The 17400-nt window shown below is 34.3% G+C and overlaps 1 protein-coding gene across 1 annotated transcript in view; it reads right to left on the bottom strand.

Moving 5' to 3' along the window:
• LOC140333817 (transmembrane protein 132D-like) overlaps positions 1-17400 on the bottom strand; it is a 441891-nt gene that overhangs the window by 224806 nt on the left and 199685 nt on the right. The gene's annotated exons all lie outside the window — the stretch shown is intronic.

Raw genomic sequence — 17400 nt, 5'->3', positions numbered from 1 at the left:
GAGAGCCTTGCATTTTTATGCAAGGTCTGCTTTAACATAGTAAAGGAAGTGTGTTCTGTAATATGCCAAACTATATCAAAGCAGCAAGGCAAAAAATGAAAAGATCAGAAAAACCATTTGCATGTTTTTAGCCAATATATTACTTTTTAGGTGTGAAAACATTTCTGTATAAAATTAGTAGACCCCTGGCATTTACATATTATCTGAAAAACTGTAAACGAACTGTGATGTTTAAATTTACTTGGCACCATAATAAACAACATCTATTTGCAAAGAAAAGATCAGGATTATTACAAGTTAATATATACAGTGTATCTGCATTTAAAGTAGCTTTCATATGCATTTAGAGAAGATCTTCTGGTGCCAGATGTTCAAGCTAGCCCCTGAGCAATCAAGCATCATAATCGATATTTGTACATAAATACTGCTCACTGCAAGTTTTAAATGGGTCAGTTATGACCTTCATGTATTACCAGTATTTTTATTGCTGTGTTCATGTCTGCTCCAGTTTCTAAATAGTATTTTTGGTTTATGAAATATTTTGGAATATTATATCTTTCCTGTATATAATGCACTATTATGCTCTAGTTAATATAACTCGTTCATACACAATATGTGGCAATAAAACAGACAAATAAAATGTTATAAAATCTATACAAATGATGTTCCCGTTAATGATTTTTACACACTCCAATTAGTTTCCAATCACCAGGTAAATAAATATGCTTCCACCAGAACATATAAACCACAGTATAAACTAGCATACATATAGGGTACTCCAAGTCTAGATATGTGAACTTAACTAAGTGTCTGGACCAAAACTGGAAGCATAACACACACCCCAACAAACTTCCCCACCTGACACGGCTAGACTGAGTTCATACGATACTAATCCTTTAAAATAAATATCAGAAGCCCTAACTTCAACTCAGATTAGTAAGTAGTTAGGAAAGATATATGTGCTAGGGTTTTAAGAACAGAGGGAACACTGAGAAAGAATACAGATATTGAGGTATAAAAAATGAGGAAAAGAATATATATAGGACAATAGAAAACACACTCTGTGTATTTAAAACAAAGGGAGCAAGTCAAAAGAGGTAATAATCAAAAAGATGTGGTGGTAAAAAAAACAGGAAAAAGAGAGGTGATGGGGTAAAAAGAATGCAGGGCAGCAAAAGAAGGAAAAATTACAGCAAGGCAAATAATGTTTTAGAAAAATATTGTGAAAATATAAAAAACATACTAAAGAAGGAATGTGGCAAATAAAATATGCAACAGAAAAATGCTCACAAATAAAATATTAAAGAAAGACAATTTCACACAGCCATAGACAAAAGAATACCAAGTAAGATTAAAGGGATATAAAGATGTACTAGGAATATTATTAGGCGGATAACATTAAATTGATAGGATAAATTATTTTGGGGAACTTGTTGCTGGAGGAAATTAAAATTTAGGAACAAGACTAGAGGAAAAATAAAAAGAACAAAGACAAAAAACAAGAGGTAGGAGCCATCACAAGGAAATGAAAAAACGAAAAACAATAGAGCACCAGAAAGTTAATGCTGTAAGTGAACTCTTTAAAGCTGGAAACAATTCACTGATGGAATACAAATTCAATTTTATTTTAAGTATATAGGAAAGTGAAAGATTGCCAAAAGACTGGAATGTGAACATCTTTAGCCCAATATACAAAAAGGTGGCCCTCATATGTGAAAACTACAGAAGAAAAACATTCTTAAAGTGGAATATAAGGTACAGTCTTGAGTAATAAATTGAATACGTACTAGAATTACACGGGAAAGAGTAAGAGAGTACCTCTATGGCTTTAGGCTTTACACTATTTGTGGACTATAGACAGTCATTGGATAATGTAAATGTAGGGAAATGTTCTGCAAAATACTTGAAATATTTAAATTCCCCCGCCAAAAAAAAATCTTATTCAAATGATCTTGAATAGGACAAAAGAATAGGGAATATAAAGGGAAGAAAGTTTGAATTTAAAAGCAGAGCTAAGCAGTGAGATGGGTATTCTACATTTTTTTCATACTTTAATTTAAATTAGGGAGGAATATTATCTTACAGCTCCAATCCAATGTAAAATTATACAGTAATACAAAATAATGACAAAAAGTGTCATTATTACCTTTATCTAGCAACAGAATAACTAACACAAAGCCTTTAAAGTGGAACTGAACTGAAAAGTGCCTTAAAAAAAAATACACTTACCTTCAATCCAACAGGGCAGTCGATCCATCCAGAGATGTCTTGCATCAGGTCCCCCGTCGTCCCGACATCCCTTCCCGAGCCGGCGCTCTGGCACCACCATCTTCTCCTCTTTCTTCCTGGTTCTTCTTCCTTCGTCACCCGACCCAGGTGCGAGACCAGTGGACGTAGGATGGAAAAAAAACTTGCCAATCTTACTGCGCATGCGTAAGATGCCTGAGATGCTCAGTCAGTGAAAAATAAAACATTTTACACAATCCTTCTGTACAACACTTAACACATGGCTCCATTCTTGCTTTCTGCATGTCAAAGGCATATCAGCTTCTAGCAGACCAGGAAGCATAAATAGTATAACTTGCTTATAGCCACATGTGAAAAAATTCTATTTCCCACTACTGATGTAACCAGTAAACAAAGCTACAGGTTATTCCTCTTCCTTTAACACTTAAACCTAGTTAAGGAATACCTAATAGATATATGACACATACTAATTTTTTACCCGTATCTTTTTTCAGCTGTGCCATTTCATTTAAAAATGGGAAACAAAACAAAAAAAAAAACAATAACTATTTAAAATATCCTGTGTTCAGTAAAGATATCAATCTTTGTAAAGGTGCTTACTACAATTTTACAGGAAACAAAAACAAATGGATGAGACTGCACATTTTCCTTATATGGTAAAGGTATTTACAGATTTCATTCTCACTTTCCCAATGGAAAGCTGCTATATTATCTAGCTCTACCGCCTCTAACTGTGTATCCCACTGAGAAAATTATCAAAAGACTTTGTTTCGGTGGTATAGAACACCAAATAGACTTTCTACGTTTATGCCGGATTACTATCCTTTTTGTTGGAGGAAATGTGGTGCTTTAGGTACCTATGTACATATGTTCCGGGAGTGTAGAAATTTGCATAGTTTTTGGAATTCCGTTTTTGTGTTAATATCTATAGTAACAGGATGTCTAACAAGTCCGGATGCTGCATTAGCATTGCTTAATTTGGGAATTGATACATTCTCATAGATTTATGGAGTGATAGTAACCCACATTTGTTTTGCAGCACGAATATCTATAGTTAATGTATGGAATCATTCTAATCCACCTGATGTCTGATGCTATACAGAAAATCCACTTAAATTACCACTAGCATATAGTAATTTTGCATACCACAAATTTCATATTAACTGAAAATACTGGGAAAAGTTTCTTCCTCTACCATGTAAATGATATGACAATATTGTTTATACCAAAATTTAACTGTATACAGTATTGATATTGTTATTCTTTTGATAAGACATTGTAGTTTCCTTTGTATTTGTTTCTCTTTCATACTTTCTTTTTAGTTTTTTTAGACCTCCCTTTCTTCTTTATTTTCAAGTTTTTTTCTTTTTTCTACATATTTGTATTGTTTATAATATTGTATCTTTTGTATTTTTCTAAAATCTCTCTTTTTCTAAAAACTCTTTTCTTAAAATGGACATTTACCTTATCTGCAGAGCCCTCACCCTTGAGGAACCTTTGTCCATCTTCTTCCTGGTTCTTCTTACATCACTCAATCTAGCACTGTGCAGGCGTGAGATCGGGTGATGTTTCCTCCAGGAACATTTTTAAAAGCTTGTCAATCTCACTGTGCATTGGCACAAAATTGGCACTTTTATTTATATTGCAGGGAAGGCCCCTTCTGTGTATGCATAACAAGTGATCTATGTATCCCAGGAGGCTCCTACTTTTGAAAAAAAAATATTTGAAACATTTAAAAAATACAATTTTGCATTATATAAAATGGTTATCCACCACCCCCTGCTTGATGTAAATGAATAAATATAAAAGCTAAAGACTACGTGATGTCTACTAACGGAAACCTGCTGCTCACTTTTATTCATTTTATTCATTTCCAGCAAATATATTTTTATATTTGCCATTTCATTGTAAGCACAAAAATATAGTGTTATGATAAAGTAATACATTGTGAATTTCCATTTCAGGAGTCAACAGCTCTGTTTAAGTAGTAACTCAGGTATTTTAGTAAGTTAGTAGCAACTCATCTTATCATCTCAACTTATTTTACCTTCCGCTGACTTTTCATTTTTTGTTTTTAAAGGTATTTGAATGCAATGATGAAGCAATTGCTTCAGTACTATCTTAATCATTTCATCTTAACAAGTATGTGTTCAGGAGTTCTGACTTTTGTGTATATTTGACCCTGGTTAGTGTCAGAGACAGCAACGGGATTTGCATTGCTTTTGACTACATAAAATCATGGTTTGCTCTTTACACTGCCTAATAAAAAAGCCCCAGTAACCAGCATTTTGGCATACAAGGAATGGGCATTTTTGCTATGCAGAGACTTGTGAACCCATTTTCTATGTTTGGATCATGGTATAAAACATAGTATTATCACTAGAATTGTTTATGTGGCGGACAGGGGAACTTGTAGGAACATGTCTCTAAAAGTTACCGTATAGGCAGGAAAATTATTGTTTAAAGCCAGCAGGATTTACCTAATAAAGCTGTCAGATAAACATATTAGTTAAAGGCTTAGTTTTTTTTAAAGAAAATTGTATTTTTATGATTAACATTTTATAAAAAAAAAATTTAAACTTTACACATTGAAAGACAAAGAACCAACTAATTGGTAATAAAACTATTGAATCTTGAGATACATTATGGAATTAAAGAGCTAAAAGCTGATGGTGATTAATCTGTACTATCTAAAAACATGTTTTATTTTATGTTTGTTTCATGGAACTTGTTTCCTTAACGCATACCTAAACTCAATATTTGTAGACAACCCTTCTATATAAAGTATATGTGGCGATCAAGACTTAATGGGAGCGCAGGGCCACCCGGGATACCTACATCATGCATCCAGGACAAAGAGAAATCCCAGGATGACACGGGACCAGATCACAAGAAGGCCCAGCGGCATTGAGGGATCTGCCGGATTAAAGGTAAGTGTAATTTTTTTATTTTTAGTTTACTTAAGGACATTTTGACTATTTCCCAATTACTGAAAATACTATACCTTAAATGTCAGCTTTAAAAACAAGTTTTCCTAAGTTTTTTTTGTTCACTTGGCACATGTTTTCATAGGTTTCACTTACTATGTTCAGAAGAATTTTAATTGAAGTTGTGATGTATTTTCATATCAGTTTCTCTCATTATCAATGCAAAAAATAAGTAAATACTGTGTATGACTAATATCCTGCATGCTAGATAGGGAATGATGCAAACAAAAATCTACCTGTTCAATAATTGCCTTAGAACTAGAATACAGTCAATAGACCATTGGAAGGTTATGTCCTTATTTGGGTATACTGCGTTAGTTCAATATTATCAAATAGGTTTTGGAATCAAGACTCATGATCTGGATCAGAAAAAAACAGAATGTCTAGACTGTAAAGATTTGGCAAAAATTATCATAGTATGTAACCCTTAATAATGGCTCTTCTTAAAGATGGAGATTAAAAAATGACCATGGTAAAGCAGTAATCCATTAGAATTCATACTGGGGATGTGTGCTGGTATTAAGCCATTTTAAACTTTTGTCATTATTATGTTTTCTGTGTGGAGATTCAGCCATTTTCTAAACTAAGTCAATAGAATTTATGTTATTAAATATGTTTCACCTTGAGATGGCTGTTGTTTATAGTTTGTGTTGCTGAAAATTTAAAAACATTTGTAAAAAAGCACTTAACATAAGTAAGTATGCATTTCATATTGCAATAGCAATTAACCACTATGTTTTTGACTAATGTGTACTAAGATCTACTAAGATAAGCCCTGCTTTTGTGTTCCCCATTCCCATCCCCACCGCCCAGATTACAATAAATTCCAAAGGGTTGGTTAGACGCTGGCTGAAAAAAACTCATTGGTCTACTTTGAAAGCATTAGTTTTTTTTTTATTCCCATATCCAAGAATGATGCCAGTTTTTGTATTGTTGTTACCTGTGTATTGTTTGCACCAAGAAATTTAAAATATAAATATATTTGTTTTGCCCATTTGAATATAAGCAAACAAAGTTTTATATATTACAGTGCAAATCCATGTGTTGAGTGCTAAGGCAATACTTGCCTGCTCAATACTACAGCTACTGCTTATAGCGATAAATGATATTGACACATAACTGAAAAAAAACTGAATTGTGTAAGAAATCTGTATGACTGCAGTATAACAGTCCCCTGTCTTTTATTTAACCTCCATCTAGCCCCCAATTTCCAATTTAATCACAATACCCATTCTTTAGTAAAATGGCATGCAGGCCTTCTATTAAATAATTTTAATATTATTATTATTGAGGATATCAAGCAAAACAAACAGAATAACAATCACAGAACATAATATTCAACACTGTTTCCTAAATTGATTGACAGATTGACAGTCTTCCAAAGCCTCCACGACAGCATAGGATCTGTGCCAACATTGTTGCTCCCAGCTGCCTAATCACCCAGCTTAAGAACAATATCACCATTCAGGAGACTTCTCACTAAAGATGGGTCCCCCACCCCATTAATACCATCACCAAAACACACTACCCTCGAGGAACTCATCTGCCAACTTCAACCCAAACCTGCCCAATAAACAAAACCCCCCAAGCTGAAAAAAAACTTCTGCAATAACACAAAAGTTGGAGAGTGGAAAGCTTTGCCCTCCACGGTAAAAAATCATGTGACCTCACCCCTGATCCCCTAACCTTTAATCATTTTAACCCCACCCTTACATCTGCCCTTCTACCATGTAAGTCGTCCCCAAGCTTCCTCCAGGCATGTCTTTACATACAGGTATGTCTTTTTAAATTATCAGTTGTTTTTCTTTTTTTTCTTTTTATAAGATAGCAAATGTATATTATATTAGCTCTCTTGCAAGGGAATACTGTTTTAACAAGTCTATTTGTCTCTCATAAATCTCACCATTTGGTATGTTCTGCAGTAGCACCTACAGTAATTTACTGCTTAGCTCTGCTATTAAACTGCAGAGATTTAAACTCAATGCCAAAATGATTCTTTATATTGTACTCAAGGATTTCTTGTGCAAGAAACATATGGGAAACAATGGTTTCTTTCTCTTTGTAATACTGCAACTATTTGTGTACTTTTGAACCTTCATAAAAATAGTTTGTACTTATCAATTACTGTGCTGTGTCAAAGTATAAATTTAAGAAACATTATATTTACACAATATCTATACGAAAAACAATTTTGTTTCGAAATCAGGTAAATATGTATTTTTGTATATGTGCCCTATTAAATATATAATAAAACGGGCGTATTTAAAAATTACTCTATCAATTTACTGTAAATTCTCCCATACTTTTTGTTTGTACATAAAGCATTTCCTATTGTGACACAGGTGCACTTTGACAATTGGCTACTAGGTGCAAAACGAGCCATTATTTTAATGTGGAGCGTAGAGAGATTCAAACACTTATCAGCGAGTTTCAGATGAATTGAAATCATTTAGAAATAGATTGCTTAAAGCCAAATTCTAGTTATTTATTTGTTTTAGAGATCAAACTTCTGTAGGGCGTTTTCCTTTATCCTTAACTTCATTAAAGTTTTTTTCTTTGTGATACTCATACACATTAATTTGGGGATGTGGTTATAAGCTAGACAGGTAGGTGTAGTGACGTATAATGCAATGGGCCTAGGACCAAGACTGGAGAAGATAATCTTATCTTGGGAGATCATGGGAGATCCAGCAAACCTGGAATTGATTTTCGATAAATGATTTGCTAATATTTGGCAAATGTTTTCGTAATGGACCAGATCCAGTATAGGTTTGCTAGATCACCCAGATGCTCCCATGATAGTCTATCTTCTCGAGTCTTAGGGAGTTTTAATAAATGAGACCCATTGTTAGAACATTTAAATGCTTTCTCAAACTACTAAAAGTGGAGTTTAATTTCCATAATAGGGACCCTATGTCACTAAAAACCTTACCAAGTTTCAACCTACCCCTTTTTGAAATTTGATGGTAGTCTGTATAAAAAATTGTACTCATTTTAATGAGCTGGAGCTTAACATTTGTCCTGCTCACTCATCCCCCCACCCATAGAAACAGAATGTTTCTGTGTGTACAGTGCTCTTTCATTAATCTGTGGCTTGAAAAAGATTGAATATACTGTGTACTGTGATTTTTCATGAGTTGTCTATGCCAAAATATTTTTAGATCACACCCACAACACACCACACAAACACAGTTGTTATTTAAGGTCAACATGTCCTGGCCCATCTTTAAAGAATAATGGACATTTCCAATACATAGCAGAAAACATTTTCCCTATAATTCACCCACTATAGTTGAGTTCCATAGACATAATGTATCATTTAGGAGAAAAAATATCAAGCAATAAAGCTCATTGAAAATAAAGGTTATTGTCTCGAAAAATACACCTACAAAGTAACCTTTAATGAATACTCCATTGCAGTACTGTACCATATTCCATACTTGTTTCTATAGATGATGCCATTTCAAATGTCTTCCAATTTTTTAAAAACTTTTTAATACTACTAATGAATGCTGCAGGTTTGCTGGATCACCCAACATCACTAATAAAAGTATATCATCTCCAGCCTTGGAGAGCTTTAATATATCAGGCCTAATGTTGTAGGTAGGAATTTACTTCAAATGCTAGCCAAGCAATGGTTAGCTATGTCTTGCTGGAATTCTTATATCCTAAATGCAGCCTTTGTTGATGGGATATGGATATGGACATAAGACATCATAGTGACAACAGTTTGGGCAGGTTCTGCAATCATCAGGAAATTATTGACAGTTGTATTTGATCTGCATTTGACCTACACTTGTTGGCCTTCTGACTTGCATATGACCTGCTTCATTTCTGTAGACTAGTACGGATATGCAAAACCCCTACAATGCAATAAAAAGCCCATGCGAATAGACCTTGAAGGTACAAAGGGTTAAAGCACAGAATACCTGTGCAATACCAGTGTTACAGAACAAAAATAAAAGATGACTTATTCCCTAATTGGTATATGTATATATTATGAGCTATATTGCCAGTCCTTAGCTATAAAAGTGTGGGTGTTTGTATATAATTATCACGCAAAGCCCAGGGAGGATTCTAAAAAAATAGATAGCTACAGTTTCCCAGGACAGAGCTAATTACTATTGGAGCCTCTAAGGGATAATGAATAACTTTGGAATGTATAATCAAAGGAATGTAAAATTAAATCACACTAGCACCTCGGGAAGGATATGACAGGATAGATGGATTGGGGTAATAACTCTCAACCTGATTTTTTAAACCAAAGTTATATGACCCCTGCTAAGCTTCCCCAACAACTCCAGATGCCTCAGCTCCAAGATTTCTATATCAAAGGTGGCTTTGAGGTTTCAATTAATTATTGGAGTTTAAATTAACTAACCCAAGCTAGAGGAATGCCCCAGCCAATAGGTGTCCTACAAATCACATCCATTAGCCAATCCAATGAGGCCTAATGTAAATTATCTGTATAAGACTGGGAGCTGGGACAATGACAGTTAAGTCTGAGGTGTCAGAAGGCTAAATTAAGCAGAGTTAAGCTAAGTTTATCAGAGACAGAAGACATGGAGTTAAGTAAGTTGAGTAATTAGGAAACTGGCAAGTTAAAGAAAGCATCTGGAATACTCTTTAACATAATATCAGGTAGCTAGATCATATTCTTAAATGTATTTGTATATGTATGTATATGGTTTTATATTATTCATATATGGAAAATGAAGGAGATTTTTTTCAAAAGAGGGAAAAACAGATTCATGACTCTGAACTTATAATTTCCTAACAAAATCATTTTGCAGTTTCAGCTATTTTGTTATTATGTTTGAAAATTGAACTTTCTTTTAAAATAAATATTTTAGAAAAGACACAATATGAAGACCCTGAATATTTTTTCCACAATCTAAGTCTTATACAAGATAACTACAAATATTGCATGTCACTGTTACATTATGATCCACATAGGAAAAACACACACACACATTTGCCACACAGCCCAGGCAAGTGATATACAATTATTTCCTGGTTTAGCAATGCACCTTCTTATGTCACCTTTATGCCTCTGGCTTTTTCATGGCCACACAAAATATTCAATACACTTTGGCCTAAGACTTAAGATTCATAACTTTGGGAACTGGAACTCTCATGTTTTACTTCTAGTTAAAAAGAAATAAAAAAGAAATGGAACATGGGAGATATTTATCATCCAAACCATAACACTAAAGTAAGCTAATAAGTACATATTTACAGTGTATATAATGTCTGATAATGAGATACTATAAGAAAAATATTTTTTTGTCCCAAAAGAGAATAAAATATTTCAATATGTACAAAAAAAATTGCAATCAACTTGGTCTTAAAACAATAACAACATAATGATGCATTCCTCTGCTTTAAGTGGAAGTAGACCTCAAAAAATCTTTATTGAATAATTGACAGACTATGTCTCTGCACAAAATAAACTATGAATGAACTGCACATGCGGGGGAGTTATGTCACCCTATCCTAGCCAATTGAGATGGCCAAAGATCCGAAGTCCAGAAAGGGACTGGGGGAAGAATTCAGCACCAAAAAGGAGTAAGGGGACCTAAAGGGAAAAGATATTTTATATGAGGATTTAATACTACTTGTAAAATGGAACTACCAGTAGATCAAATTTACGGATAATAAGGAGCACCTATCAACTCACAGTCCTCTCAGGTATCTAATGGGTCTGCCTTAAAGAACATGAACCATAAAGCTTTACAAATACAAGGACCATTGTAGATGAGAACAAATCTTTTAGATCTGGATGATCTAATGTCCAAATAATTTATTTAAGGCATTATTGCTCCACAGAATGATATAGCTACAAAATTGTGATGATATGGAAAATGCTGGTAATGTTGGGATGGACAAAATACTTTCTAATCTGATCTACTGCCTCCTAACATGAAAAAATTACCACTTAAGTAAACAACTCTTCCCTTCCATTTACCCTAAGTCTAAACAAATAACATTATTTGGATGACCATTACAGGTTGTGTGGTTGTACATAGTCATCCACCAGTGTTATTCAGAACACTAGAATGGATCTGGCCCAGGTTTGAAAACATTTGCTAACAAATAGCAAATTACTTTTAGAAAATCCATTCCAGGTTTGCTGGATCACCCAGCTTCACTGATGAAAGTGTATCTTCTTCAGCCTTGGAGAGCTTTATTAAAACAGGCCCAATGACCCTAATATGATGTTCTTCTGTACCAACATTGTAATTTCACCAAACAGTTGATATAAACATCAGTCTTCCTGTAATGTATAACAATGTAATGTTGAAATGGAAAAAAAACACTCCTGGATCAGAGTGAACTTAGACTTTGAGCCTTACACTTCTCTATGTTATGTAAAAATAGCACGTATGCAGTATTCTTACAATAAATATGTATTATCAGTTACATTTTAAAATACAGGCAGAGTTGCAGTAATTGTATAAAAGTAACATTGATAAAAATTACTGAAATGCAACTTTATTTGTTCATATATTTTTCCACTTTCTATCCTGCTTTATTTACTCCCAAAATGACTGATACTTTACAGCAGATTAGAAAAAACAGAAAACAAAGAAAATTCAAATTAATACAGTAAAACACATTTTTAATTATTACTAATAAATGCTGATTTATTTGTGTTTCTATTTTTTGTCGGCCTGGTGTTCGACTTTGAACAACAAAAGGCCAGAGGATGAACTGGCAGGGAAATCACAAAGTGGTTAGGAAGTAAATAGTTAACTTTGTGTTTTCAATTGACATACCTTGACAATCACTCAATACCACTGGGTAAAGCCTCAAAATCCATCAAACTGCATTCAATATGTACACAAAATCCTTTGATTAACTATGGTAGTAGATTGGCCTTCTGATACAGCAATTCCTCGTAATATTAGAAATCAGCAATCATTCTTAAATTATTTTCTCACTTCCACAGGTCACAGGAGGACATGTGAGATCCTCTGGACTAGAAACTGTACAACTGGTAATGAATGGATGCAATTAGTAATCATCGTCTGTTTATGTTGGCTTCAAAGTCAGCCTAGCACTTACCCTAAATGTATATGTGATATAGAAATGACATTATCAAAGCTGGATTGAGGATTAATCATTAAAAAAGGATTAATTCTTCATATTAACCTAATATAAAAATAGTCAATATTTCCCCACAAAGCAATATAGCAAACAGAAAATATGATATCTCTACTGATTTGTTGCTATTTTTTCCCTCACAGTCAATATTGAGGATTTATGTGTTCAATACTAATCTCCCTCAAAGCAGCTAATCATGCGAAGGTAGTATAGTTTCTGGAGGCAGTAAATATAAAATCAGAGAAGAGCTGCTGACAGACTTGTGTAATGAATAATCCAAAAAAACAAAAAAACAAAAAACAAAAACAAGACACACAACAAATAAAGATGAGCAAAAAAAAAAGGAAGCCTATATGTCTATAAAGTAAAGCAGGAAAGTATTCGATGTAAAGATAGATTTTAATATATCTTTGTAATCCTTTTACTATCTTAAAATTTTGCATTTGAACACCACCAAGGTCTATGGCTGTCATCTTTCTATGGGCTATGGGCTTTTAATTGCAAAGCCCAGAAACCAAATAGATTTTAGCGCATTTTCTCAATGTTTCATTCTACAATAGTTTTTTCTACTTTAAGGGCTCTATTTACAATGCAGGGAATCTAACATTTCCTCAAACATTACCAGGTGGAAAATCAGTTACTGCCATTGAAACATATGGATCTGGAGGATTCTCCACCAGGGAATGTTTGAGGGAATGTCTGATTCCCTGTTAAATACCTAGTGTTCTAAGTTCCAAATGTAGTTGTAATTTAGTATAGAACACCTGCAACCTAAATGCACACAATATAAATACACCTTTTTAAATAACATGCATACATTTACATCTTTAAAAAAAATACCTAAGACAACATTGCTATAAACTCTCAAAATTATAGCAATTTCTCATGTGTGCTCTTGCATTGCCCCGACACCCAACTTTCTAATGAAGATTTTAAAGTAAACTAATTCCAGTCATTACTCACCTGTTCCCCTGCCTGATTGCAAATTTACTTAAGTTCCAATGTAAACAGATAAATAAAGGCCTATTGCACAGGTATGGCCAATGTTTTAACCCATCACAAGTTCACACTTTCAGTTGCATGCCACTAGAGTGCCTCCATGTACATAGAAGTGGCTGCAAAATGGATGGAGGGCACAAACATTTTTAAATGGTGGGGAAAAAATCATGATGACTTTTTCTAAGTTACAGCTTACATGTACTTTTGATCATTTTTGTGATAAATAGGGGTGAGTGAAATTTTTAATCAGAACATGTAAGTGAGAATGGCCTTGTAAATTGCCACAAGGTCATGTTCTCGCCAAACTCAGATGATCTCCTAATGTAGAATCTTCATTGAGAGTTCATCAGGAGTTCACCTGCAGTCACAGCTGATTGGAGGCACCCACGTGCCTCCTATCAGCTGTGACCGCAGGTTCGCACAGTTACTGGGCTGTACTTATCAAGTACTTATGATAAGTACAGCCCGGTGACCGTGGAAATTGAAATCAGATGAACTCTCAATGGAGGAACTCCATTGAGAGTTCATCTGGAGTTCGCCTGCAGTCACAATTGAATGGAAGCACCTGCGTGCCTCCAATCAGCTGTGATCGCAGGTTCCCACGCTCCCCGGGCTGAACTTATCAATGATAAGTACAGCCCAGGGAGCATAGGAACCTGCACTTCAATGGAATGGAATGGAAATTAAATTCACTAAATCACTTCGCCGAAATTTTGCAGACCCATCGGAAGTTCAGGGAAATTTTCGTGGGAATGTCAGAGGCATACTCACTCATCCCTAGTGATAAACAATTTATTAACTGTGATAAGTACAGGGAACTCACAAAGTGTTATTCAAAAAAAGTATTTAACCATGACAGCTAGTAACGGGAAAACAAAAATATATATTTATTAAGTGAAAGCCCTGCAGGTACAGCATCGTGTAATGTCATACAAATAGCTAAAAATGATTTATAAAATACACAAGAACTGGATGGAAGGCTGGAACTTTAGGAAACTCTAAGCATGCTATTGAAAAGATTGGTGTATTCACATCACCTGCTCCTAAAGCCACAACAATATATATATATTTTTTTTAAATCAGTTTGTGGATGAAAATGTACATAATTTTATAGAACTGCAGAAAATATTTGATATACACAAAAATTCAGCATTGTATTATGGGAGATTGCACAATAACACCAATAAATATCACTTATGTAGCAGCCCACATTTACAAAAGTAAAGTGAAATAAGTGAAATAAGATGGGAGATCTTCCACCGTAATATTAGACATCAGTGGTACAAGAACAATCATAAATAATGAATTGCATAAGTGCAATGATCCATAGCTATATTAGGTTTCCTAATTTTCAAAACCAGTTTGTTTTATTAAATTAGCATCAGCCCTGGGTTTACCATTAAACAAAATAAGGCACTTTTGGGAAAAAAAGTGATTTCATTGGCATGATGTGTTAATAAATTTACATTTTTGGGGTAAAATCATGTATTACATATTACATGTTATTTTGCGTATTAATATTTGGAAAGGTGACTAAAAATTGTTTTAAATATTTTTATTAACATTTTCTCCTTTTTTTCCTCCTTAGGATGATTACAAGGAAAAATTTAAAAGAGAAATATTTACTTTTATTATAGGAAGAAAGCATGCTAACAGAGGCAGTGTTGCTTCCAATGGCCTTCAAAGATTAAAAGAGATTCAAAGCATTTATTACTGCAGCTCTATAAGGCTTGATGTTTGCATTGGGTGCTTATTGCTTGCTTTTCAGGAACAGCTTGTACAGAAAATCTTTTTTTTAAATGATTGTAGTGAAGGCTTCTTTTGTAGACTAGAATAAAATAGCAGTGTATAAAAAAACCAATAATTGAAGGAGAAGGAACAGAAAGAACGTTTTCTTCAATGGGGGGAAAAATGCAATTTCAGGCATGGACAATGAGATTGGCACCCTTTTTTTCCCCATCTACGTCACCCAGTCTCGTGCCTGCACAGTGTGAAATCAGGTGATGTACCAAGAAGGAGGAAGAAGACTAAAGAAGATGGTGGCACCTGGCACTTTCTCGCACCGGGACTTGATCCAGGAAACCTCTGAATGGATCAACAGATCCGCAAAGGTAAAGGTGAGCAAGTTTTTTTTGGGTTCAGTTTAGTTCCGCGGTAACTGCATTTAGTAACGTGTAATGAGATTTTTTCACATACGTAAATACATGATAATCTCCATTTCACTATATTTTTACTCCCAATCACATCATTTTACAATATTTTGCTGTTTTTCCTAGTGGCCAGCACAAAGTGGTGTTGACTGCAATGAATTTATTGATAACAACAATTTGTTTTATTATTTTTCAAGATGCAGTAAGAAGTCCTGTTGGCCAAGTTCTTGTTAGAATGATGATGAATGCATGCATTAGTTCACATTATGATATGTCCACTTCTTCACACTGTTTATAATTATTTTGTGAATTCACGCCAGACAAGACCTAAATGCTTCTGAGATAGCTTGATGAGATTTGCATGGCAGGAAGCCAGGTTTTAATTCCAACAATCAAGCTTATAACATACTCTTCAAAGATTAAATCATCGCATCCCAGGAGTGTTGTGCAAGATAACTGTGCCCGTCCCTGAGTCCATGCGCTGGCAAAGTCAGAGGAGGAGTCCAACAGTGAAACAGCTTGTTTCCATTTCTCTCTTTGAATTATCGATTGCTGAGGATGAGAAAGAGAGTGGCAGAGCAATCACTCACAAACTTCTGGCTTGTAAACTGTAATCGCTGCTAAAGAACACCGCCGTGCTTCAACAGAAGCTTCAATACATCCTTGTTTACTCCTGCACTTCTAAAATAAACATCATTTCTCCCTATCTTTTGAAAGATGTTAACTTTTTAGGTTAAGGGTGAGTGACCTGTTGGGGTACGATGTCACAATTAAGAGGCAGACAACTCTATGGCCATCCCGGTCGCTGGCTACATCAAACTATTGACAAACCCGTATGTTAGTATTTATTTGATTAATCTTTTTTTATTGAATGTTCAAGCATGTCTTCTGGTGTTTGGACTTGTTCTTTATTAAAGAGAAGGTTGCTGGTCATTGATTGAAACTGTTTTTGTGCAGTGAGTCAAAAGATTGTTTAGGCATCTACCACTACAGTGAAAGAGTAACTGGTGCGATTGTATGGTGAGATATGTTTATCACTGCTAAAAACAGCCATAGCATTTTTTTTAGATTTTAAATTAAGAGGGAAGTCAAAGTATCTCTAAAGTCCTAGGGTTTTTTTTATGCAAGTGTTAAAATCCTTATCTGGTGCTTAATATTTTTTGTTTCTCTGATGGAAAGGCTCTCCTTTTTGTCATGCTGGAAAACTAATGAAGGGGAAGCCATATTTTGCAGTTGAAACTCAAACAGGAATACACAGAAAATTATCTGATGGTGATTATGATGATAAAATGAAAAGAATTTTTACATTTTGCTAAACCCAAAAGTTATATCAGTATATTAGGCTATCAATAAAAATATGCTAATTGTATCCGCTGTTTGTTTTATTTAAAAGCTTTGCATTAAAGATAAAATACCTTAAAAACAAAACGGATTGGATAATGAAGAACAATAATCTAACCTGCACTCTTAAAGACAAACAAGAAGTTTTTTTTATATAAAAACATGGGATTCCATTAAAAGAACCCTTTTCTCTCCACCCTAATCTCTTACACAGTGTCCTCCCTGTCTCCCTCTCCACAAACTTATGATGGGGTATAAAAGTAATAATCCCTAACTATCCTTAAAAATCATGCAAAGGTATGTTTTTTAACACAGTATTATTTGCCAGATTTTGTGGTAAAATATGAGAATAAAGATGAATCACTTTTTCTCTATCCTGACCTCAAATGATCATTATGTGTTATTAAACAGAAAGAGGAGAACAGCAGGGGATTGGATGGGGCTCAAACGTGTATATGTGATTGTACAAGGTATATTCATTGGTAAAACAAAGATAAATTACTTCTATCTTTACAGAGACCATGTGCATAACCCTTGGTATATTAGAGGGTGACAAGACCTATACAATA

The sequence above is a fragment of the Pyxicephalus adspersus genome, chromosome 6 (assembly GCF_032062135.1).
Source record: "Pyxicephalus adspersus chromosome 6, UCB_Pads_2.0, whole genome shotgun sequence".
NCBI lineage: Eukaryota > Metazoa > Chordata > Amphibia > Anura > Pyxicephalidae > Pyxicephalus > Pyxicephalus adspersus.
This window is presented reverse-complemented; position numbering and strand designations above follow the sequence as displayed.